Raw genomic sequence first — 27,131 nt, 5'->3', positions numbered from 1 at the left:
TCTGTCTTGTTTCTATACGAAGATATTTCCTTTTCTACCATTGGCCTAAAAGCACTTGAAATCTCCGCCTGAAATTCCACAGAAAGAGTGTGTCAAATCTGCTCTGTGTAAAGGAAGCTTCAACTCTGCGAGTTGAATGCACACAACAGAGAGAAGTTAATGAGAATGCTTCTGCCTAGCATTTTATGAAGAAATCCCGTTTCCAAAGAAGGCCCCAAAGAGGACAAAATATCCACTTGCAAACTTTACAAACAGGGTGTTTCCAAACTGCTCTATGAATAGAAAGGTTAAAACTCTGTGAGTTGAACGCACGCATCACAAAGAAATTTCTGAGAATGATTCTGTCTAGTTTTTATACGAAGTTATTTCCTTTTCTTCCTTTGGCCTCAATACGCTTGAAATCCCCACCTGCAAATTCCACAAAAAGAATGTTTCAAATCTGCTCTGTCTAAAGAAAAGTTCAACTCTGTGTGTTGAATACATACAACACAAATAAGTTACTGAGAATTCTTCTGTGTAGCACTATATGAAGAAAACCCGTTTCCAAAGCAGGCCTCCAAGAGGACAAAATATCCACTTGCAGACTTTACAAACAGAGTGTTTCCAAACTTCTCTATGAAAAGAAGGGTTAAACCGTGTGCGTTGAACGCACACATCACAAAGTGGTTTCTGAGAATGTTTCTGGGTAGTTTTTACTCGAAGATATTTCCGTTTCTAGCGTTGGCCCCATAGCGCTGGAAATCTCCACCTGCAAACTCAACAACAAGAGTGTTTCAAATCTGCTCTGTCTAAAGGAAGGCTCAACTCTGTGAGTTGAATACACACTACACAAAGAAGTTACTGAGAATTCTTCTGTATAGTGTTATAAGAATAAATCCCGTTTTCAACGAACGCCTCAATGAGGTCTAAATATCCACTTGCAGACTTTTCAAACAGAGTGTTTCCACACTGCTCAATCAAAAGAAAGTTTAAATTCTGTGAGTTGAATGCACACATCACAAAGTAGTTTCTGAGAATTATTCTGTGTGGTTTTTGTGCGAAGATATTTCCTTTTCTACCATTGGCCTGAAAGCCCTTGAAATCTCCACCTGCAAATTCCACAAATAGAGTGTTTCTAGTCTGCTCTGTCTAAAGGAAGGTTCAACTCTGTGAGTTGAATACACACAACACAAAGACGTTACTGAGAATTCTTCTGCCTAGCATTATATGAAGAAATCCCGTTTCCAACGAAGGCCTCAATGAGGTCCAAATATCCACCTGCAGACTTTACAAACAGAGTGTTTCCAGGCTTCTCTATGAAAACAGAGGTTAAACTCTGTGAGTTGAACGCACACATCACTGAGTAGTTTCTGAGAATGAATGTGTCTAGTTTTTGTACGAAGGTATTCCCTTTTCTACCATTGGCCTCAAAGCGCTTAACATCTCCACCTGCAAATTCCACAAAAAGAGTGTTTGAAACCTGCTCTGTCTAAAGGAAGGTTCAACTCTGTGAGTTGAATACACACAACACAGAGAAGTTACTGAGAATTCTTCTGTCTAGCATTATATGAAGAAATCCCGTTTCCAACGAAGGCCTCAATGTGGTCCAAATATGCTCTTGCAGAGTTTACAAACAGTGTTTCCAAACTGCTCGACGAAAAGAAAAGTTAAACTCTGTCAGTTGAACGCGCACATCACAAAGTAATTTCTGAGAATGATTCTGTCTAGTTTTTCCACGAAGATATTTCCTTTTCTACCGTCGGCCTCAAAGCGGATGAAATCTCCACCTGCAAATTCCACCAAAAGAGAATATCAAATACGCTTTGCCTAACGAAAGTTCAACTCTGTGAGTTGAATACACGCAACACAAAGCAGTTACTGAGAATTCTTCTGTCTAGCATGATATGAAGAAATCCCGTTTCCAACGAAGTACTCAATGAGGTCAAAATATCCACTTGCACACTTTACAAATAGAGAGTTTCAAAACTGCTCTAGGAAAAGAAAGGTTAAACTCTGTGAGTTGAATGCACACATCACAATGTAGTTTCTGAGAATGATTCTGTCTAGTTTTTATACGAAGACATTCCCTTTTCCGCCAGTGGCCTCAAAGAGCTTGAAATCTCCACCTGCGAGTTCCACAAAAACAGTGTTTCAAACCTGCTCTCTCTAAAGGAAGGTTCAACTCTGTGTGTTGAATGCACACAACACAAAGAAGTTACTGAGAATTCTTCTGTGTAGCACTATATGAAGAAAACCCGTTTCCAAAGCAGGCCTCCAAGAGGACAAAATATCCACTTGCAGACTTTACAAACAGAGTGTTTCCAAACTTCTGTATGAAAAGAAGGGTTAAACTCTGTGAGTTGAACGCATACATCACAAAGTATTTTCTGAGAATATTTCTGGGTAGCTTTTACACGAAGATATTTCCTTTTCTACCATTGGCCTCTAAGCGCTTGAAATCTCCACCTGCCAATTCAACAAAAAGAGTGTTTCAAATCTGCTCTGTCTGAAGGAAGGTTCAACTCCGTGAGATGAATACACACAACACAAAGCAGTTACTGAGAATTCTTCTGTCTGGCATTATATGAAGAAATCCCGCTTCCAATGAAGGCTTCAATGAGGTCCAAATATCCACTTGCAGACTTTTCAAACAGAGTGTTTCCAAACTGCTCAGCCAAAAGAAAGGTGAAACTCTGTGAGTTGAATGCACACATCAAAAGTAGTTCCTGAGAGTGATTCTGTCTAGTTTTTATACGAAGATATTTCCTTTTCTACCATTGGCCTCAAAGCGCTTGAAATCTCCACGTGCAAATTCCACAAAAAGAGTATGTCAAATCTGCTTTCTCTAAAGGAAAGTTCAACTCTGTGAGTTGAATACACGGAACACTAAGAAGTTACTGGGAATTCTTCTGTCTAGCATTATATGAAGAAATCCCGTTTCCAACGAAGGCCTGAAAGAGGTCAAAATATCCACTTGCAGACTTTACAAACAGAGTGTTTCCAAACTGCTCTATGGAAAGAAAGGTTAAACTCTGTGAGTTGAACGCACACATCACAAAGTAGTTTCTGACAATGATTCTGTCTTGTTTCTATACGAAGATATTTCCTTTTCTACCATTGGCCTAAAAGCACTTGAAATCTCCGCCTGAAATTCCACAGAAAGAGTGTGTCAAATCTGCTCTGTGTAAAGGAAGCTTCAACTCTGCGAGTTGAATGCACACAACAGAGAGAAGTTAATGAGAATGCTTCTGCCTAGCATTTTATGAAGAAATCCCGTTTCCAAAGAAGGCCCCAAAGAGGACAAAATATCCACTTGCAAACTTTACAAACAGGGTGTTTCCAAACTGCTCTATGAATAGAAAGGTTAAAACTCTGTGAGTTGAACGCACGCATCACAAAGAAATTTCTGAGAATGATTCTGTCTAGTTTTTATACGAAGTTATTTCCTTTTCTTCCTTTGGCCTCAATACGCTTGAAATCCCCACCTGCAAATTCCACAAAAAGAATGTTTCAAATCTGCTCTGTCTAAAGAAAAGTTCAACTCTGTGTGTTGAATACATACAACACAAATAAGTTACTGAGAATTCTTCTGTGTAGCACTATATGAAGAAAACCCGTTTCCAAAGCAGGCCTCCAAGAGGACAAAATATCCACTTGCAGACTTTACAAACAGAGTGTTTCCAAACTTCTCTATGAAAAGAAGGGTTAAACCGTGTGCGTTGAACGCACACATCACAAAGTGGTTTCTGAGAATGTTTCTGGGTAGTTTTTACTCGAAGATATTTCCGTTTCTAGCGTTGGCCCCATAGCGCTGGAAATCTCCACCTGCAAACTCAACAACAAGAGTGTTTCAAATCTGCTCTGTCTAAAGGAAGGTTCAACTCTGTGAGTTGAATACACACTACACAAAGAAGTTACTGAGAATTCTTCTGTATAGTGTTATAAGAATAAATCCCGTTTTCAACGAACGCCTCAATGAGGTCTAAATATCCACTTGCAGACTTTTCAAACAGAGTGTTTCCACACTGCTCAATCAAAAGAAAGTTTAAATTCTGTGAGTTGAATGCACACATCACAAAGTAGTTTCTGAGAATTATTCTGTGTGGTTTTTGTGCGAAGATATTTCCTTTTCTACCATTGGCCTGAAAGCCCTTGAAATCTCCACCTGCAAATTCCACAAATAGAGTGTTTCTAGTCTGCTCTGTCTAAAGGAAGGTTCAACTCTGTGAGTTGAATACACACAACACAAAGACGTTACTGAGAATTCTTCTGCCTAGCATTATATGAAGAAATCCCGTTTCCAACGAAGGCCTCAATGAGGTCCAAATATCCACCTGCAGACTTTACAAACAGAGTGTTTCCAGGCTTCTCTATGAAAACAGAGGTTAAACTCTGTGAGTTGAACGCACACATCACTGAGTAGTTTCTGAGAATGAATGTGTCTAGTTTTTGTACGAAGGTATTCCCTTTTCTACCATTGGCCTCAAAGCGCTTAACATCTCCACCTGCAAATTCCACAAAAAGAGTGTTTGAAACCTGCTCTGTCTAAAGGAAGGTTCAACTCTGTGAGTTGAATACACACAACACAGAGAAGTTACTGAGAATTCTTCTGTCTAGCATTATATGAAGAAATCCCGTTTCCAACGAAGGCCTCAATGTGGTCCAAATATGCTCTTGCAGAGTTTACAAACAGTGTTTCCAAACTGCTCGACGAAAAGAAAAGTTAAACTCTGTCAGTTGAACGCGCACATCACAAAGTAATTTCTGAGAATGATTCTGTCTAGTTTTTCCACGAAGATATTTCCTTTTCTACTGTCGGCCTCAAAGCGGATGAAATCTCCACCTGCAAATTCCACCAAAAGAGAATATCAAATACGCTTTGCCTAACGAAAGTTCAACTCTGTGAGTTGAATACACGCAACACAAAGCAGTTACTGAGAATTCTTCTGTCTAGCATGATATGAAGAAATCCCGTTTCCAACGAAGTACTCAATGAGGTCAAAATATCCACTTGCACACTTTACAAATAGAGAGTTTCAAAACTGCTCTAGGAAAAGAAAGGTTAAACTCTGTGAGTTGAATGCACACATCACAATGTAGTTTCTGAGAATGATTCTGTCTAGTTTTTATACGAAGACATTCCCTTTTCCGCCAGTGGCCTCAAAGAGCTTGAAATCTCCACCTGCAAGTTCCACAAAAACAGTGTTTCAAACCTGCTCTCTCTAAAGGAAGGTTCAACTCTGTGTGTTGAATGCACACAACACAAGGAAGTTACTGAGAATTCTTCTGTGTAGCACTATATGAAGAAAACCCGTTTCCAAAGCAGGCCTCCAAGAGGACAAAATATCCACTTGCAGACTTTACAAACAGAGTGTTTCCAAACTTCTGTATGAAAAGAAGGGTTAAACTCTGTGAGTTGAACGCATACATCACAAAGTATTTTCTGAGAATATTTCTGGGTAGCTTTTACACGAAGATATTTCCTTTTCTACCATTGGCCTCTAAGCGCTTGAAATCTCCACCTGCCAATTCAACAAAAAGAGTGTTTCAAATCTGCTCTGTCTGAAGGAAGGTTCAACTCCGTGAGATGAATACACACAACACAAAGCAGTTACTGAGAATTCTTCTGTCTGGCATTATATGAAGAAATCCCGCTTCCAATGAAGGCTTCAATGAGGTCCAAATATCCACTTGCAGACTTTTCAAACAGAGTGTTTCCAAACTGCTCAGCCAAAAGAAAGGTGAAACTCTGTGAGTTGAATGCACACATCAAAAGTAGTTCCTGAGAGTGATTCTGTCTAGTTTTTATACGAAGATATTTCCTTTTCTACCATTGGCCTCAAAGCGCTTGAAATCTCCACGTGCAAATTCCACAAAAAGAGTATGTCAAATCTGCTTTCTCTAAAGGAAAGTTCAACTCTGTGAGTTGAATACACGGAACACTAAGAAGTTACTGGGAATTCTTCTGTCTAGCATTATATGAAGAAATCCCGTTTCCAACGAAGGCCTGAAAGAGGTCAAAATATCCACTTGCAGACTTTACAAACAGAGTGTTTCCAAACTGCTCTATGGAAAGAAAGGTTAAACTCTGTGAGTTGAACGCACACATCACAAAGTAGTTTCTGACAATGATTCTGTCTTGTTTCTATACGAAGATATTTCCTTTTCTACCATTGGCCTAAAAGCACTTGAAATCTCCGCCTGAAATTCCACAGAAAGAGTGTGTCAAATCTGCTCTGTGTAAAGGAAGCTTCAACTCTGCGAGTTGAATGCACACAACAGAGAGAAGTTAATGAGAATGCTTCTGCCTAGCATTTTATGAAGAAATCCCGTTTCCAAAGAAGGCCCCAAAGAGGACAAAATATCCACTTGCAAACTTTACAAACAGGGTGTTTCCAAACTGCTCTATGAATAGAAAGGTTAAAACTCTGTGAGTTGAACGCACGCATCACAAAGAAATTTCTGAGAATGATTCTGTCTAGTTTTTATACGAAGTTATTTCCTTTTCTTCCTTTGGCCTCAATACGCTTGAAATCCCCACCTGCAAATTCCACAAAAAGAATGTTTCAAATCTGCTCTGTCTAAAGAAAAGTTCAACTCTGTGTGTTGAATACATACAACACAAATAAGTTACTGAGAATTCTTCTGTGTAGCACTATATGAAGAAAACCCGTTTCCAAAGCAGGCCTCCAAGAGGACAAAATATCCACTTGCAGACTTTACAAACAGAGTGTTTCCAAACTTCTCTATGAAAAGAAGGGTTAAACCGTGTGCGTTGAACGCACACATCACAAAGTGGTTTCTGAGAATGTTTCTGGGTAGTTTTTACTCGAAGATATTTCCGTTTCTAGCGTTGGCCCCATAGCGCTGGAAATCTCCACCTGCAAACTCAACAACAAGAGTGTTTCAAATCTGCTCTGTCTAAAGGAAGGTTCAACTCTGTGAGTTGAATACACACTACACAAAGAAGTTACTGAGAATTCTTCTGTATAGTGTTATAAGAATAAATCCCGTTTTCAACGAACGCCTCAATGAGGTCTAAATATCCACTTGCAGACTTTTCAAACAGAGTGTTTCCACACTGCTCAATCAAAAGAAAGTTTAAATTCTGTGAGTTGAATGCACACATCACAAAGTAGTTTCTGAGAATTATTCTGTGTGGTTTTTGTGCGAAGATATTTCCTTTTCTACCATTGGCCTGAAAGCCCTTGAAATCTCCACCTGCAAATTCCACAAATAGAGTGTTTCTAGTCTGCTCTGTCTAAAGGAAGGTTCAACTCTGTGAGTTGAATACACACAACACAAAGACGTTACTGAGAATTCTTCTGCCTAGCATTATATGAAGAAATCCCGTTTCCAACGAAGGCCTCAATGAGGTCCAAATATCCACCTGCAGACTTTACAAACAGAGTGTTTCCAGGCTTCTCTATGAAAACAGAGGTTAAACTCTGTGAGTTGAACGCACACATCACTGAGTAGTTTCTGAGAATGAATGTGTCTAGTTTTTGTACGAAGGTATTCCCTTTTCTACCATTGGCCTCAAAGCGCTTAACATCTCCACCTGCAAATTCCACAAAAAGAGTGTTTGAAACCTGCTCTGTCTAAAGGAAGGTTCAACTCTGTGAGTTGAATACACACAACACAGAGAAGTTACTGAGAATTCTTCTGTCTAGCATTATATGAAGAAATCCCGTTTCCAACGAAGGCCTCAATGTGGTCCAAATATGCTCTTGCAGAGTTTACAAACAGTGTTTCCAAACTGCTCGACGAAAAGAAAAGTTAAACTCTGTCAGTTGAACGCGCACATCACAAAGTAATTTCTGAGAATGATTCTGTCTAGTTTTTCCACGAAGATATTTCCTTTTCTACCGTCGGCCTCAAAGCGGATGAAATCTCCACCTGCAAATTCCACCAAAAGAGAATATCAAATACGCTTTGCCTAACGAAAGTTCAACTCTGTGAGTTGAATACACGCAACACTAAGAAGTTACTGAGAATTCTTCTGTCTAGCACTATATGAAGAAATCCCGTTTCCAACGAAGTACTCAATGAGGTCAAAATATCCACTTGCACACTTTACAAATAGAGAGTTTCAAAACTGCTCTAGGAAAAGAAAGGTTAAACTCTGTGAGTTGAATGCACACATCACAATGTAGTTTCTGAGAATGATTCTGTCTAGTTTTTATACGAAGACATTCCCTTTTCCGCCAGTGGCCTCAAAGAGCTTGAAATCTCCACCTGCAAATTCCACAAAAACAGTGTTTCAAACCTGCTCTCTCTAAAGGAAGGTTCAACTCTGTGTGTTGAATACACACAACACAAAGAAGTTACTGAGAATTCTTCTGTGTAGCACTATATGAAGAAAACCCGTTTCCAAAGCAGGCCTCCAAGAGGACAAAATATCCACTTGCAGACTTTACAAACAGAGTGTTTCCAAACTTCTGTATGAAAAGAAGGGTTAAACTCTGTGAGTTGAACGCATACATCACAAAGTATTTTCTGAGAATATTTCTGGGTAGCTTTTACACGAAGATATTTCCTTTTCTACCATTGGCCTCTAAGCGCTTGAAATCTCCACCTGCCAATTCAACAAAAAGAGTGTTTCAAATCTGCTCTGTCTGAAGGAAGGTTCAACTCTGTGAGATGAATACACACAACACAAAGCAGTTACTGAGAATTCTTCTGTCTGGCATTATATGAAGAAATCCCGCTTCCAATGAAGGCTTCAATGAGGTCCAAATATCCACTTGCAGACTTTTCAAACAGAGTGTTTCCAAACTGCTCAGCCAAAAGAAAGGTGAAACTCTGTGAGTTGAATGCACACATCAAAAGTAGTTCCTGAGAGTGATTCTGTCTAGTTTTTATACGAAGATATTTCCTTTTCTACCATTGGCCTCAAAGCGCTTGAAATCTCCACGTGCAAATTCCACAAAAAGAGTATGTCAAATCTGCTTTCTCTAAAGGAAAGTTCAACTCTGTGAGTTGAATACACGGAACACTAAGAAGTTACTGGGAATTCTTCTGTCTAGCATTATATGAAGAAATCCCGTTTCCAACGAAGGCCTGAAAGAGGTCAAAATATCCACTTGCAGACTTTACAAACAGAGTGTTTCCAAACTGCTCTATGAAAAGAAAGGTTAAACTCTGTGAGTTGAACGCACACATCACAAAGTAGTTTCTGACAATGATTCTGTCTTGTTTCTATACGAAGATATTTCCTTTTCTACCATTGGCCTAAAAGCACTTGAAATCTCCGCCTGAAATTCCACAGAAAGAGTGTGTCAAATCTGCTCTGTGTAAAGGAAGCTTCAACTCTGCGAGTTGAATGCACACAACAGAGAGAAGTTAATGAGAATTCTTCTGCCTAGCATTTTATGAAGAAATCCCGTTTCCAAAGAAGGCCCCAAAGAGGACAAAATATCCACTTGCAAACTTTACAAACAGGTTGTTTCCAAACTGCTCTATGAATAGAAAGGTTAAAACTCCATGAGTTGAACGCACGCATCACAAAGAAATTTCTGAGAATGATTCTGTCTAGTTTTTATACGAAGTTATTTCCTTTTCTTCCTTTGGCCTCAATACGCTTGAAATCCCCACCTGCAAATTCCACAAAAAGAATGTTTCAAATCTGCTCTGTCTAAAGAAAAGTTCAACTCTGTGTGTTGAATACATACAACACAAATAAGTTACTGAGAATTCTTCTGTGTAGCACTATATGAAGAAAACCCGTTTCCAAAGCAGGCCTCCAAGAGGACAAAATATCCACTTGCAGACTTTACAAACAGAGTGTTTCCAAACTGCTCTATGAAAAGAAAGGTTAAACTCTTTGTGTTCAACACACACTTCAGAAAGTAGTTTCTGAGAATTATTCTGTCTGGTTTTTATAGGAAGACATTCCCTTTTCATCCGTTGGCCTCATAGTGCTTGAAATCTCCACCTGCAAATACCAGAAAAAGAGTATTTCCAACCTGCTCTGTCTAAAGGAAGGTTCAACTCTGTGAGTTGAATACACACAACACAAAGAAGTTACTGAGAATTCTTCTGTGTAGCATTATATGAAGAAACCCCGTTTCCAACGATGGTCTCAAAGAGGTCCAAATATCCACTTGCAGACATTACAAGCAGAGTGTTTCCAAACTGCTCTATGGAAACAAAAGTTGAACTCTGTGAGTTGAACGCACACATCACAAATCAGTTTCTGAGAATGATTCCGTCTAGTTTTTATATGAAGATATTTCCTTCTCTACAGTTGGCCTCAAAGCACTTGAAATCTACCCCTGCAAATTCCACCAAAAGCGTGTATCAAATCTGCTCTGTCTTATGGAAGATTCAACTCTGTGAGTTGAATACACACAACACAGAGAAGTTACTGAGAAATCTTCTGTCTAGCATTATATGAAGAAATCCAGTTTCCAACGACGGCCCCAAAGAGGAATAAGTATCCACTTGCAGACTTTACAAACGGAGTGTTTCCAAGCTGCTCTACGAAAGGAAAGGTTAATCTCTGTGATTTGAACGCACAGATCACAAACTTATTTCTGAGAATGATTCTGTCTAGTTTTTATACGAAGATATTTCCTTTTCTTCCTTTCGCCTGAAAGCGCTTGAAATCTCCACCTACGCATTCCACAAAAAGAGTGTATCAAATCTGCTGTGTATAAAGGAATGTTCAACTCTGTGAGTTGAATACACGCAACACAGAGAAGTTACTCAGAATTCTTCTGTCTAGGATTATATGAAGAAATACCGTGTCCACTGAAGGCCTAAAAGAGGTCCAAATATCCACCTGCAGACTTTAGAAACTGTGATTCAAAACTGCTCTATCAAAAGAAAGGTTCAACTGTGTGAGCTGAATGCGCCCATCGCAAACTAGTTTCTGAGAGTGCTTCTGTCTAGTAGTTATATGAAGATATTTCCTCTTCTGCCATAGGCACCAAAGCCCTTTAAATATTCACCTGCAAATATCACAAAAAGACTGTTTCAAACCTGCCCTCTCAAAAGAAAGGTTAAACTCTGTGAGTTGAATGCACACATCACAAAGTGGTTTCTGAGAATGAGTCTGTCTAGTTCTTATATGAAGATATTTGTTTTTCTACGTCGGTTTCAAAGCACTCCAAATATGCACTTGGAAATTCCACAAAAAGAGTGTTTCCAAACTGCTCTATCAAAAGGAGGGTTTAACTCTGTGAGTTGAATGCACAGATCCCAAAGAAGTTTCTCAGAATTCTTCTGTCAAGTTCTTTATGAAAAAGCCCTTTTCCAACGAATGCCTCTAAGAGTTCCAAATATCCACTTGCAAACTTTACAAACAGAGTGTTTCAAATCTGCTCTATCAAAAGAAAGGTTAAACTCCATGAGTTGAACGCACACATAACAAACTGGTTTCTGAGAATGAGTCTGTCTAGTTCTTATATGAAGATATTCAGTTTTCTACCGTCGGCTTCAAAGCACTCCAAATATGTACTTGGAAATACAACAAAAAGAGTGTTTCAAAACTGCTCTATCGAAAGGAGGGTTTACCTCCGTGAGGTGAATGTGCACATCCCAACGAAGTTTCTCAGAATTCCTCTAATTTTTTATGAAAAATCCCGTTTCCAACGAATGCCTCAAAGAGGTCCAAATATCCACTTGCAGACTTTACAGAGTGTTTCAAATCTGCTTTATCAAAAGAAAAGCTAAACTCTGTGAGTTGAAGGCACACATCACAAAGTTGTTTCTGAGAATGAGTCTGTCTACTTCTTATATGAAGATATTTGGTTTTCTACCGTCGGCTTCAAAGCACTCCAAATATGCACTTGGAAATTCATCAAAAAGAGTGTTTTGAAACTGCTCTATCAAAAGGAGTGTTTAACTCTGTAGGTTGCATGCACACATCACAAAGAAGTTTCTCAGAATTCTTCTGTCTAGTTTTATATGAGAAATACCGTTTCCAACGAATGCCTCAAAGAGGTCCAAATATCCCCTTGCAGACTTTACAAACGGGGTGTTTCCAATCTGCTGTATCAGAAGGAAGGTTAAACTCTGTGAGTTGAACGCACACAAACAAAGTAGTTTCTGAGAATGAATCTGTCTAGTTTTTATGTGAAGATATTTCCTTTTTCTACCTCAGGCCTCAAAGAGCTTCCAATATCCACTTGGAAATTCTAAAAAAAGAGGTTTTCAAAATTACTCTATCGAAAGGAATATTCAACTCTGTGAGTTGAAGAAACATATCACAAAGAAGCTTCTGAGAATTCTTCTGTCTAGTTTTCTATGAAGAAATCCCATTTGCAACGAAGGCCTCAAGGAGGTCCAATTATCCACTTGAAGATTCTACAAAAATATTGTTTCCTAACTGCTCTATCAAAAGGAATGATGAACTCTGTAAGTTGAATGCAAACATCACATTGTAGTTTCTGAGAATGCTGTCTAGTTTTTGTGTGAAGGTATTTCCTTTTCTACAACAGGCCCCAAAGCCCTCTAAATACCCACTTGTAAATTCTACAAAAAGGGTGTTACAAAACTGCTCTATCAAAAGAAACATTAAACTCTGTGAGTTGAATGCACACATCACAACGTTGTTTCTGAGAATGATTCTGTCTAGTTTTTATATGAAGATATTTCGTTTTCTACCGTGGGCTTTGAAGCACTCTAAGTATGCACTTGGAATTTCTACAAAAAGAATGTTTCGAAACTGCTCTATCGAAAGGAAGGTTCAACTCTGTGAGTTGAATACACACATCACAAAGTAGTTTCTCAAAATTCTTCTCTCTAACTGTATATGTAGAAATCCCGTTTCCAACGAATGCCTCAAAGACGTCCAAATATCCACCTGCAGACTTTACAAACAGAGTGGTTCCAAACTGCTCTATCAAAAGAAAGGTTCAACTGTGTGAGTTGAACGTGCCCATCACAAACTAGTTTCTGACAGTGCTTCTGTCTAGTTGTTATATGAAGATATTTCCTCTTCTGCCATAGGCACCAAAGCCCTTTAAATATCCACTTGCAAATTTCACAAAAAGACTGTTTCAAACCTGCTCCCTCAAAACAAAGGTTAAACTCTGTGAGGTGAACACACACATCACAAAATAGTTTCTGAGAATGAGTCTGTCTAGTTCTTATATGAAGATATTTTGTTTTCTACCGTCGGCTTCAAAGCACTCCAAATATGCACGTGGAAATTCAACAAAAAGAGTGTTTCCAAACTGCTCTATCAAAAGGAGGGTTTAACTCTGTGAGTTGAATGCACACATCCCAACGAAGTTTCTCAGAATTCCTCTGTCTAGTTTTTATGAAAAATCCCGTTTCCAGCGAATTCCTCAAAGAGGTCCAAATATCCCCATGCAGACTTTACAAACAGAGTGTTTCAAATCTGCTCTATCAAAAGAACGGTTAAACTCTGTGAATTGATGGCACACATCCCAAAGTTGTTTCTGAGAATGAGTCTGTCTCGTTCTTATACGAAGATATTTGGTTTTCTACTGTCGGCTTCAAAGAACTCCCAATATGCACTTGGAAATTCAACAAAAAGAGTGTTTCGAAACTGCTCTATCAAAAGGAGGGTTTAACTCTGTGAGTTGAATGCACACATCACAGAGAAGTTTCTCAGAATTCTTCTGTCTAGTTTTATATGAGAAATCCCGTTTCCAACGAATGCCTCAAAGAAGTCCAAATTTCCCCTTGCAGACTTTACAAACGGAGTGTTTCAAATCTGCTCTATCTAAAGAAAGGTTAAACTCTGTGAGTTGAACACACACATCACAAAGTAGTTTCTGAGAATGAATCTGTCTAGTTTTTATGTGAAGATATTTCCTTTTTCTACCTCAGGCCTCAAAGAGCTTCCAATATCCACTTGGAAATTCTAAAAAAAGAGGTTTTCAAAACTACTCTCTCAAAAGGAATATTCAACTCTCTGAGTTGAAGGCACACATCACAAAGAATCTTCTGAGAATTCTTCTGTCTAGTTTTCTATAAAGAAATCCCATTTCCAACGAAGGTCTCAAGGAGGTCCAATTATCCACTTGAAGATTCTACAAAAATATTGTTTCCAAACTGCTCTATCAAAAGGAATGTTGAACTCTGTGAGTTGAATTCAAACATCACAATGTAGTTTCTGAGAATGCTACTGTCTAGTTTTTCTGTGAAGGTATTTCCTTTTCTACAATAGGCCCCAAAGCTCTCTAAATACCCACTTGCAAATTCTACAAAAAGGGTGTTACAAAACTGCTCTATCTAAACAAACGTTAAACTCTGTGAGTTGAACGCACACATCACAAAGTTGTTTCTGAGAAGGATTCTGTCTAGTTTTTATATGAAGATATTTCGTTTTTTACCATAGGCTTCAAAGCACTCTAAATATGCGCTGGGAATTTCTACAAAAAGCGTGTTTCAAAACAGCTCTATCGAAAGGAAGGTTCAACTCTGTGAGTTTAATACACACATCACAAAGAAGTTTCTCAAAATTCTTCTCTGTAGTTTTATATGTAGAAATACCGTTTCCAACGAATGCCTCAAAGACGTCCAAATATCCACCTGCAGACTTTACAAACAGAGTGATTCAAAACTGCTCTATCAAAAGGAAGGTTCAACTGTGTGAGTTGAATGTGCCCATCACAAACTAGTTTCTGAGAGTGCTTCTGTCTAGTTGTTATATGAAGATATTTCCTCTTCTGCCATAGGCACCAAAGCCCTTTAAATATCCACTTGCAAATTTCACAAAAAGACTGTTTCAAACCTGCTCTCTCAAAAGAAAAGTTAAACTCTGTGAGTTGAATGCACACATCACAAAGTGGTTTCTGAGAATGAGTCTGTCTAGTTCTTATATGAAGATATTTGGTTTTCTACGTGGGTTTCAAAGCACTCCAAATATGCACTTGGAAATTCCACAAAAAGAGTGTTTCCAAACTGCTCTATTAAAGGAGGGTTTAACTCTGTGAGTTGAATGCACAGATCCCAAAGAAGTTTCTCAGAATTCTTCTGTCAAGTTCTTTATGAAAAATCCCTTTTCCAACGAATGCCTCTAAGAGTTCCAAATATCCACTTGCAAACTTTACAAACAGAGTGTTTCAAATCTGCTCTATCAAAAGAAAGGTTAAACTCCATGAGTTGAATGCACACATAACAAACTGGTTTCTGAGAATGAGTCTATCTAATTCTTATATGAAGATATTCGGTTTTCTACCGTCGGCTTCAATGCACTCCAAATATGCACTTGGAAATTCAACAAAAAGAGTGTTTCAAAACTGCTCTATCAAAAGGAGGGTTTACCTCCGTGAGTTGAATGCACACATCCCAACGAAGTTTCTCAGAATTCCTCTGTCTAATTTTTTATGAAAAATCCCATTTCCAACGAATGCCTCAAAGAGGTCCAAATATCCACTTGCAGACTTTACAAACAGAGTGTTTCAAATCTGCTCTATCAAAAGAAAGGTTAAACTCTGTGAGTTGAAGGCACACATCACAAAGTTGTTTCTGAGAATGAGTCTGTCTGGTTCTTATATGAAGATATTTGGTTTTCTACCGTTGGCTTCAAAGCACTCCAAATATGCACTTGGAAATACAACAAAAAGAGTGTTTTGAAACTGCTCTATCAAAAGGAGTGTTTAACTCTGTGAGTTGAATGCACACATCACAAAGAAGTTTCTCAGAATTCTTCTGTCTAGTTTTATATGAGAAACCCCGTTTCCAACGAATGCCTCAAAGAGGTCCAAATATCCCCTTGCAGACTTTACAAACGGATTGTTTCAAATCTGCTCTACCAAAAGAAAGGTTAAACTCTGTGAGTTGAACGCATACATCACAAAGTGGTTTCTGACAATGAGTCTGTTTGGTTCTTATATGAAGATATTTGGTTTTCTACCTTTGGCTTCAAAGCACTCCAAACATGCACTTGGAAATTCAACAAAAAGAGTGTTTCGAAACTGCTCTATCCGAAGGAGGGTTTAACTCTGTGAGTTGAATGCACGCATCCCAAAGAAGTTTCTCAGAATTCCTCTGTCTAGTTTTTTATGAAAAATTCCGTTTCCAACGAATGCCTCGAAGAGGTCCAAATATCCACTTGCAGACTTTACAAACAGAGTGTTTCAAATCTGCTCTATGAAAAGAAGGATTAAACTCTGTGAGTTGAAAGAACACTTCACAAAGTGGTTTCTGAGAATGACTCTGTCTAATTCTTATATGAAGATATTCGGTTTTCTACCGTCGGCTTCAAAGCACTCCAAATATGCACTTGGAAATTCTGCAAAAAGAGTGTTTTGAAACTGCTCTATCAAAAGGAAGGTTCATCTCTGTGAGTTGAATACACACATCACAAAGAAGTTTCTCAAAATTCTTCTCTCTAGTTGTATATGTAGAAATCGCGTTTCCAACGAATGCCTCAAAAAGGTCCAAATATCCACCTGCAGACTTTACAAGCAGAGTGTTTCAAAACTGCTCTATCAGAAGAAACGTTCAACTGTGTGACTTGAATGCGCCCATCAAAATGTAGTTTCTGAGAGTGCTTCTGTCTAGTTGTTACATGAAAATGTTTCCTTTTCTACCCTAGGCCCCAAGCCCTTGATATATCCACTTGCAAATTTCACTAAAAGACTGTTTCAAACCTGCTCTCTCAAAAGAAAGGTTAAACTCTGTGAATTGAACACATAGATCACAAAGTTGTTTCTGAGAATGAGTCTGTCTAGTTCTTATGTGAAGATATTTCGTTTTCTACCATCGGCTTCAAAGCACTTCAAGTATGCACTTGGAAATTCTACCAAAAGGGTGTTTCAAAACTGCTCTATCGAAGGAGAGTTTAACTCTGTGAGTTGAATGCACACATCCCAAAGAAGTTTCTCAGAAATCTTCTGTCTAGTTTTATATGAAAAATCCCGATTTGAATCACTCTGTTTGTAAAGTCTGCAGGTGGATATGTGGAAGTCTTTGAGGCATTCGTTGGAAATGGGATTTCTCATATAAAACTAGACAGAAGATTTCTGAGACACTTCTTTGGGATGCGTGCATTCAACTCACAGAATTAAACCCTCCTTTTGCTAGAGCAGTTTTGAAACACTCTTTTTGTAGAATCTCCAAGTTCATATTTAGAGTGTTCGGAAGACTATGGTAGAAAACAATATATCTTCATATAAAAACTAGACAGAATCCTTCTCAGAAACAATTTTGTGATGTGTGCGTTGAACTCACAGAGTTTAACGTTTCTTTTGAAAGAGCAGTTTAGTCACACCCTTTTTGTAGAATTTGCGAGTGGGTATTTAGAGGGCTTTGGGGCCTATTGTAGAAAAGGAAATAGCTTGACATAAAAACTAGACAGTAGCATGCTCAGAAACTACATTGTGATTTTGCATTCAACTAAGAGATCAACATTCCTTTTGATAGAGCAGTTTGGAAAAAATATTTTTGTAGAATCTTCAAGTGGATATTTGTATCTCCTTGATGCTTTCGTTGGAAACGGTATTTCTTCATAGAAAACTAGATAGAAGAATTCTCAGAAGCTTCTTTGTGATGTGTGTCTTTAACTCACAGAATTGAATATTCCTTTCTGTAGAGTAGTTTTGAAACCCTGTTTTCTGAGAATTTCCAAGTGGATATTGGAAGCGCTTTGAGGAGTCTGGTAGAAAAGGATATATCTTCACATAAAAACTACACAGATTCGTTCTCAGAAACTACTTTGTGATGTGTGTGTTCAACTCACCGAGTTTAAACTTTCTTTTGATAGAGCAGATTTGAAACACTCTGTTTGTAAAGTCTGCATGGGGATATTTGCACCTCTTCGAGGCATTCTTTGGAAACGGGATTTTTCATATAAAATTAGGTAGAAAAATTCTGAGAAACTTCTTTGGGATGTGTGCATTCAACTCACAGAGTTAAACCTTCCTTTTGATAGAGCAGTTTTGAAACTCCCTTTTGGTAGAATTTCCAAGTGCATGTTTTGAGTGCTTTGAAGCTGATGGTAGAAAACCAAATATCTTCACATAAGAACTACATGGACTCATTCTCAGAAACCACTTTGTGATGTGTGCATTCAATTCACAGAGTTTAACCTTTGCTTTGAGAGAGCAGGTTTGAAACAGTCCTTTTGTGAAATTTGCAAGTGGATATTTAAAGGACTTTGGTGCCTATGGTAAAAAAGGAAATATCTTCATATAACAACTAGAAAGAAGCACTCTCAGAAACTACATTGTGATGGGCGCGTTCAACTCACACAGTTGAACCTCTCTTTTGATAGAGTAGTTTTGAAACACTCTGTAAAGTCTGCAGGTGGATATTTGAACGTCTTTGAGGCATTCTTTGGAAACGGGATTTCTACATATACAACTACAGAGAAGAATTTTGAGAAACTTCTTTGTGATGTGTGTATTAAACTCACAGAGTTGAAGCTTCCTTTCAATGGAGCAGTTTTGAAACACTCTTTTTGTGGAATTTCCAAGTGCATATTTAGAGTACTTGGAAGCCTAAGGTAGAAAACGCAATATCTTCATATCACAACTAGACAGAATACTTCTCAGAAAAATCTTCGTGATGTGTGCATTCAACTCAGAGAGTTTAACATTTCTTTAGATAGAGCGGTCTTGTAACACCCATTTTGTAGAATTTGCAAGCAGGTATTTAGAGGGCTTTGGGGCCTGTTGTAGAAAAGGAAATACCTTCACAGAAAAACTAGACAGTAGCATTTTCAGAAACTACATTGTGATGTTTGCATTCAATTCACAGAGTTCAACATTCCTTTTGATAGAGCAGTTTGGAAAGAATATTTTTGTAGAATCTTCAAGTGGATATTTGGCCCTCCTTGAGGCCTTCATTGGAAACGGGATTTCTTCATAGAAAACTAGACAGAAGAATTCTCAGAAGCTTCTTTGTGATGTGTGTCTTCAACTCACAGAGTTGAACATTCCCTTCCATAGAGTAGTTTTGAAACCCTCTTTTTTTAGAATTTCCAAGTGGATATTGGAAGTGCTTTGAGGCCTGTGGTAGAAAAGAAATATCTTCACATAAAAACTAGACAGATTCATTCTCAGAAACTACTTTGTGATGTGTGCGTTCAACTCACAGAGTTAAACACTCCTTTTTATAGAGCAGTTTTGAAACACTCTTTTTGTAGACTTTCCAAATGCATATTTAGAGTGCTTTGAAGTCGATGGTAGAAAACCAAATATCTTCATATAAGAACTAGACAGACTCATTTTCAGAAACCACTTTGTGATGTGTGCATTCAACTCAAAGAGTTTAACCTTTCTTTTGATAGAGCAGATTTGAAACACTGTTTTTCTAAACTCTGCAAGTGGATATTTAAAGTGCTTTGGGGCCTACGGTAGAAAAGGAAAGATCTTCATATAACAACTAGACAGAAGCACTCTCAGAAACTGCTTTGTGATGGGTGCGCTGAACTCACACGTTGAACTTTTCTTTTGATACAGCAGATTTGAAACTCTCTGTAAATTCTGCAGGTGGATATTTGGACCTCTTTGAGGCATTCGTTTGAAATGGTATTTCTTCATATACACCCAGAGAGAAGAATTTTGAGAAACTTCTTTGTGATGTGTGTATTCAACTCACAGAGTTGAGCTTTCCTTTCGATAGAGCAGTTTCAAAACATTCTTTCTGTAGAATTTACAAGTGCGTATTTAGAGTGCCTGGAAGCCTATGGTAGAAAACGAAATATCTTCGTATAAAAACTAGACAGAATCCTTCTCAGAAACAACTTTGTGATGTGTGTGTTCAACTCACAGAGTTTAAAGTTTCTTTTGATAGAGCAGTTTTGTAACACCCGTTTTGTAGAATTTGCAAGCGGGTATTTAGAGGCCTTTGGGGCCTATTTTAGAAGAGGAAATACCTTCACATAAAAACTAGACAGTAGGATTCTCAGAAACTACATTGTGATGTTTGTATTCAACTCACAGAGTTCAACATTCCTTTTGATAGAGCAGTTTGGTAACAATATTTTTGTAGAATCTTCAAGTGGATATATCGACCTACATGAGGCCTTCTTTTGAAATGGGATTTCTTCATAGAAAACTAGACAGAAGAATTCTCAGAAGCTTCTTTGTGATGTGTGTCTTCAACTCAGAGAGTTGAATATTCCTTTTGATAGACTAGTTTTGAAACCCTCTTTTTTTAGAATTTCCAAGTGGATGCTGGAAGCACTTTGAGGCCTGTGGTAGAAAACGAAATATCTTCCCATAAAAACTAGACAGATTCATTCTCAGAAACTACTTTGTGATGTGTGCGTTCAACTCACAGAGTTTAACCTTTCTTTTGATAGAGCAGATTTGAAACACTATCGTTTTAAAGTCTGCAAGTGAATATTTGGACCTCCTTGAGGCATACGTTGGAAAGGGTATTTTTCATATAAAACTAGACAGAAGAATTCTGAGGACCTTCTTTCTGGTATGTGCATTCAACTCACAGAGTTAAACCCTCCTTTAGATAGAGCAGTTTTGAAACACTCTTTTTGTAGAATTTCCAAGTGCATATTTGGAGTGCTTTGAAGTCATCGGTAGAAAACCAAATATCTTCATATAAGAATTAGACAGACTCATTCTCAGAAACCACTTTGTGTTGTTTGCGTTGAACTCCCAGAGTTTAACCTTTCTTTTGATAGAGCAGATTTGAAACACTCTCTTTGTAAAGTCTGCAAGTGGATATTTGGACATCTTTGTGGCATTCGTTTGAAAGGGTACTTCTCATATAAAACTACACAGAAGAATTCTGAGAAACTTATTTGGGATGTGTGCATTCAACTCACAGAGTTTAACGCTCCTTTTGATAGAGCAGTTTTGAAACACTCTTTTTTTTTTGAATTTCTAAGTGCATATTTGGAGTGCTTTGAAGCCGACGGTAGAAAACCAAATATCTTCATATAACAACTAGACAGAATCATTCTCAGATACCACTTTGTGATGTGTGTGTTCAACTCACAGAGTTTAACCTTTCTTTTGGGAGAGCAGGTTTGAAACTGTCTTTTTGTGAAATTTGCAACTGGATATTTAAAGGGCTTATGGCCTATGGTAGAAAAGGAAATATCTTGATATATCAACTAGTCAGAATCACTCTCGGAAACTACATTGTGATGGGCGCATTCAACTTACGCAGTTGAACCTTTCTTTTGATAGAGCAGTTTTGAAACACTCTGTAAATTCTGCAGGTGGATATTTGGACCTCTTTGACGCATTCATTGGAAATGGGTTTCTACAAATACACCTAGAGCGAAGAATTTTGAGAAACTTCTTTGTGATGTGTGTATTCAACTCACAGAGTTGAACCTTCCTTTCGAGAGAGCAGTTTCGAAACAATCTTTTTCTAGAATTTCCCAGTGCATATTTAGAGTGCTTGGAAGCCTACGGTAGAAAACGAAATATCTTCATATAAGAAGTAGACAGAATCCTTCTCAGAAACAACTTTGTGATGTGTGCTTGACTCACAGAATTTAACGTTTCTTTTGATAGAGCAGTTTTGTAACACCCTTTTTGTAGAATTTGCAAGCGGGTATTTAGAGGGCTTTGGAGCCTATTGTTGAAAAGGAAATACATTCACATAAAAAGTAGACAGTAGGATTCTAAGCAACTACATTGTGATGTTTACATTCAACTCACAGAGTTCAACGATCCTTTTGATAGAGAAGTTTGGAAAGAATATTTTTGTAGAATTTTCAAGTGGATATTTGGACCTCCTTGAGGGCTTCGTTGGAAATGGGATTTCTTCATAGAAAACTAGACAGAAGAATTCTCAGAATCTTCTTTGTGATGTGTGTCTTCAACTCACAGAGTTTAATATTCCTTTTGATAGAGTAGTTTGGAAACCCTCTTTTTTTAGAATTTCCCAGTGGATATTGGAAGCGCTTATAGGCCTGTGGTAGAAAAGGAAATATCTTCACATAAAAACTAGACAGCTTCATTCTCAGAAACTACCTTGTGATGTGTGCGTTCAAGTCACAGAGTTTAACATTTCTTTTGATAGAGCAGATTTGAAACACTCTGTTTGTAATGTCTGCAAGTGGATATTTGGACCTCTTTGAGGCATTCGTTGAAAGTGGATTTTTCATATAAAACTAGACAGAAAAATTCTGAGAAACTTCTTTGGGATGTGTGTATTCAACTCACAGAGTTAAACCCTCCTTTTGATAGAGCAGTTTTGAAACACTCTTTTTGTAGTATTTCCATGTGCATATTTGGAGTGCTTTGAAGCCAACTGTAGAAAACCAAATATCTTCATATAAGAACTAGACAGAATCATTCTCAGAAAACACTTTGTGATGTGTGCGTTCATCTCACAGAGTTTAACCTTTGTTTTGAGAGAGCAGGTTGGAAACAGTCTTTTTGTGAAATTTGCAAGTGGATATTTAAAGGGCTCTGTGGCCTATCGTAGAAAAGGAAATATCTTCATATAACAACTAGACAGAAGCACTCTCAGAAACTACTTTGTGATTGGCGCGTTGAACTCACACAGTTGCACCTTTCTTTTGATAAAGCAGTTTTGAAACACTCTGTATGTGAAGTCTGTAGGTGGACGTTTGGACCTCTTTGAGGCATTCGTTGGAACCGGGTTTCTACATATACAAGTAGGGAGAAGAATTTTGAGAAACTTCTTTGTGATGTGTGTATTCAACTCACAGAGTTGAACCTTCCTTTGGATAGAGCAGTTTCAAAACACTCCTTTTGTGGAATTTCCAAGTGCATATTTAGAGTGCTTGGAAGTCTACGGTAGAAAACGAAATATCTTTATATAAAAACTAGACAGAATCCTTCTGAGAAATATCTTTATGATGTTTTCAACTCACAGAGTTGAACCTGTCTTCTGATAGAGCAGTTTTGAAACACTCTTTTTGTAGCATCTGCAAGTGTTCATTGGGAGCACTTTGATTCCTATGGAGGAAAAGGAAATGTCTTCACATAAAAACTGGACAGAAGCATTCCGAGAAACAACTTTGAGATGTGTGCATTCAAGTAACAGAGTTGAAATTTTTTTTTGATAGAGCAGATCTGAAACACTCCTTTTGTAGAATCTCCTAGTGGATATTTGGAGATAGTTGAGGCCTTCGTTGGAAAGGGGAATATGTTCACATAAAAACTAGACAGAAGCAGTCTCAGAAATTCCTTTGTGATGTGCGCATTCAACTCAATGAGAAGAAAGTTTCTTTTGATAGAGCAGTTTTGAAACATTCTTTTTGTAGAATCTGCAAGTGTTCGTTTGGAGCTCTTGGAGGCCTATGGTGGAAAAGGAAATATCTTCATATAAAAATTTGCCAGAAGAATTCTCAGAAACTGCTTTGTGATGTGTACATTCAACTCACAGAATTGAACCTATCTTTTGATAGAGCAGTTTTGATACACTCCTTTTGTAGAATGTGCTTGTGGATATTTGGTGCTTCTTGTGGAATTCGTTGTAAATGGGATATAGTCACATAAAAACTAGACAGAAGCATTCTCCGAAAATGTTTGTGATGAGTGCATTCAACTCACAGAGTTCAACCTTTTGATAGAGCACTTTTGAAACACTCTTTTTGTAGAATCTGCAAGTGTTCACTTGGAGTGCTTTGAGGCTTATGATGGAAAAGGAAATATCTTCACATAAAAACTGCATTATCAGAAACTTCTTTGTGATGTGTGCATTCAACTCATAGCGTTGAACCTTCCTTTTAAGAGAACAGTTTTGAGACATTATTTTTGTAGTATCTCCAATTGGATATTTAGAGTGATTTGAGGCCTATGGTGGAAAAGGAAATATCTTCACATAAAAACTAGACAGAAGCATTTTCAGGAACTACTTGTTGATGTGTGCATTCAATGAAGAGACGTGAACCTTTCTTTTTATAGAGCAGTTTTGAGACACTCTTTGTATAGAATCTGCAAGTGTTCATTTGGAGCGCTTTGCAGCGTCTGTTGGAAAAGAAAATATCTTCACATAAAAACAAGACAGAAACATTCCCAGAAAGTTGTTTGTGATGAGTGCATTCAACTCACATAGCTGAACCTTCCTTTTCAGAGAGCTGATTTGAAACAGTCTTTTTGTAGAATCTACATGTGGATATTTAGAGCGATTTGCGGACTATGGTGGAAAAGGAAATATCTTCACATAAAAACTAGACTCAAGCATTCTCTAAAACTTCTTTGTGATGTGTGCGTTCAACTCACAGAGTTGATCCTTTCTTTTGATAGAGCAGTTTTGAAACACGCCTTTTGTAGGATCTGCTTGGGGATATTTGGAGCCCTTTGAGGAATTCGTCAGAAATGGGATATCTTCACATAAAAACTAGACAGAAGCATTCTCAGAAACTGCTTTGTGATGTGTGCATTCAACTCACAGCGTTGAACCTTGCTTTTCATAGAGCAGATCTAAAACAGTCTTTCTGTAGAATCTGCAAGTGTTCATTTGGAGAGCTATGAAGTATATGGTGGAAAAGGAAATATCTTCACATAAAATATAGACAGAAACAGTCTCAGAAAGTTCTTTGTGATTTGTGCATTCAACTCACATAGTTGAACCTTCCTTTTGAGAGAGCAATTTGAAACAGTCTTTTTGTAGACTCTGCAAGTTGATGTTTGGAACGATTTGAGGACTATGGTGGAAAAGGAAATATATTCACATAGAAACTAGACAGAAGCATTCTCCGAAACTCCTTTGTGATGTGTGGGTTCAATTCACGGAGTTGAACCTTTCTTTTGATAGAGCAGTTTTGAAACACTCTTTTTGTAGAATCTGTAAGTGTTCATTTGGAGCCCTTGAGGCCTTTGTTGGAATCAGGAATACATACTCATAAAAACTAGACAGAAGCATTCTCAGAAACTGCTTTGGGATGTGTGCATTCAACTCACAGAGTTGAATCTTTCTTTTGATAGAGCAGTTTTGAAACTCTTTTTGTAGAATCTGAAAGTGTTCCTTTGGAGCGATTTGAGGACTATGTTGCAAAAGGGATTATCTTCTCATAAAAACTGGAGAGAAGCATTCTCAGAAACAACTTTCCCATACGTGCATTCAATTCACATTGTTGAACCTTCCTTTCGACAGAGTACTTCTGAAACAGTGTTTTTGTAGAATCTGCCAGGGCATATTTGGAGTGATTTGAGGCTTATGGTGGTAAAGGGAATATCTTCACATGAAAACTAGACAGAAGCATTCTCAGAAACTGCTTTGTGATGTGTGCATTCAACTCACAGAGTTGAACCTGTCTTTTGATAGAGCAGTTTTGGAGCACTCTTTTTGTAGAATCTGCAAGTGTTCATTTGGAGCACTTTGAGGCCTATGGTGGAAAAAGAAATATCTTCACATAAAAACTAGACAAAAGCATTCTCAGAAACTTCTTTGAGATGTGTGCATTCAAGTAACAGAGTTGAACTTTTCTTTTGATAGAGCAGTTTTGAAACACTCTTTTGTAGAATCTGCTAGTGGATATTTGGAGATATTTGAGGCCTTCGTTGGAAACGGGAATATCTTCACATAAAAACTAGACAGAAGCATTCTCAGAAAGTCCTCTGTGATGTGTGCATTCAACTCACGGAATTGAACCTTTCTTTTGATAGAGCAGTTTTGAAACCGTCTTTTTGTAGAATCTGTAAGTGTTCATTTGGAGCGCTTGGAGGCCTATGGTGGAAAAGGAAATATCCTCATATAAAAATTAGACAGAAGATTTCTCAGAAACTTCTTTGTGATGTATGCATTCAACTCACAGAATTGAACCTATCCTTTGATAGAACAGTTTTGAAACTCTCCTTTTGTAGAATATGCTCGTGGATATTTGGATCTCTTTGAAGAATTCATTTTAAACGGGATATCTTCACATGAAAACTAGACAGGAGAATTCTCAGAAACTGCTTGTGATGTGTGCATTCAACTCACAAAGTTCAACCTTTCTTTCAATAGAGCACTTTTGAAACACTCTTTTTGTAGAATGTGCAAGTATTCATTTGGAGCACTTTGAGGCTTATGATGAAAAGGAAATATCTTCACATTAAAACTACACGGAAGCATTATCAGAAACTTCTTTGTGATGTATGAATTCAACCTACAGCGTTGAACCTTCCTTTTGAGAGAGCAGTTTTGAAACAGTCTTTTTGTAGTATCTGCAGTTGGATATTTGAGTGATTTGAGGACTATGGTGGAAAAGGAAATATCTTCACATAAAAACTAGACAGAAGCATTCTCAGAAACTCCTTTGTGATGTGCGTGTTCAATTCACCGAGATGAACTTTTCTTTTGATAGAGCAGTTTTGAAACACTCTGTAGAATATGCAAGTGTTCATTTGGAGCCCATTGAGGCCTTCGTTGGAAACGGGAATATATACTCATAAAAACTAGACAGAAGCATTCTCAGAAACTGCTTTTTGATGGGTGAATTCAACTCACAGAGTTGAACCTTTCTTTTGATAGAGCAGTTTTGAAAGTCTTTTTGTAGAATCTGCAAGTGTTCATTTGGAGCGATTTGAGGCCCATGCTGCAAAAGGGATTATCTTCTCATAAAAACTAGATAGAAGCTTTATCAGAAACTACTTTCCCATGTGTGCATTCAATTCAGAGAGTTGAACCTTCCTTTTGAGAGAGCACTTGTGAAACAGTGTTTTTGTAGAATCTGCCAGTGGATATTTGGAGAGATTTGAGGCTTATGGTGGAAAAGGAAATATCTTCACATAAAAACTAGACAGAAGCATTCTCAGGAACTTCTTTCAGATGTGTGCATTCAACTAACAGAGTTGAACCTATCCTTAATAGAACAGTTTTGAAACACTCCTTTTGTGGAATCTGGTTGTTGATATTTGGAACTAGTTGAGGAATTCGTTGGAAACAGGATATCTTCACATAAAAACTAGACGGAAGCATTCTCAGAAAGTTCTTTTTGAAGGATGCATTCAACTCATAGAGTTGAAACTTTCTTTTGATAGAGCAGTTTTGAAACAATCTTTTTGTAGAATCTGCAAGTGTTCTTCTAGAGCGCTTTGAAGCCTATGGTGGAAAAGAAATATCTTCACATAAAAACTAGACAGAAGCATTTTCATAAACTTCTTTGAGATGTGTGCATTCAACTCACAAATTTGAACCTTCCTTTTGAGAGAGAAGATTTGAAGCAGTCTTTTTGTAGAATCTGCCAGAGGATATTTGGAGCTCTTTGAGGCCTATGATGGAAAAGGAAATGTCTTCACATACAAACTAGACTGAAGTATTCTCAGCAGCTTCTTTGTGATGTGTGCATT

The sequence above is a fragment of the Gorilla gorilla genome, chromosome 10 (assembly GCF_029281585.2).
Source record: "Gorilla gorilla gorilla isolate KB3781 chromosome 10, NHGRI_mGorGor1-v2.1_pri, whole genome shotgun sequence".
Taxonomy (NCBI): domain Eukaryota; kingdom Metazoa; phylum Chordata; class Mammalia; order Primates; family Hominidae; genus Gorilla; species Gorilla gorilla.
Note: the sequence above shows the minus strand (reverse complement) of the source record.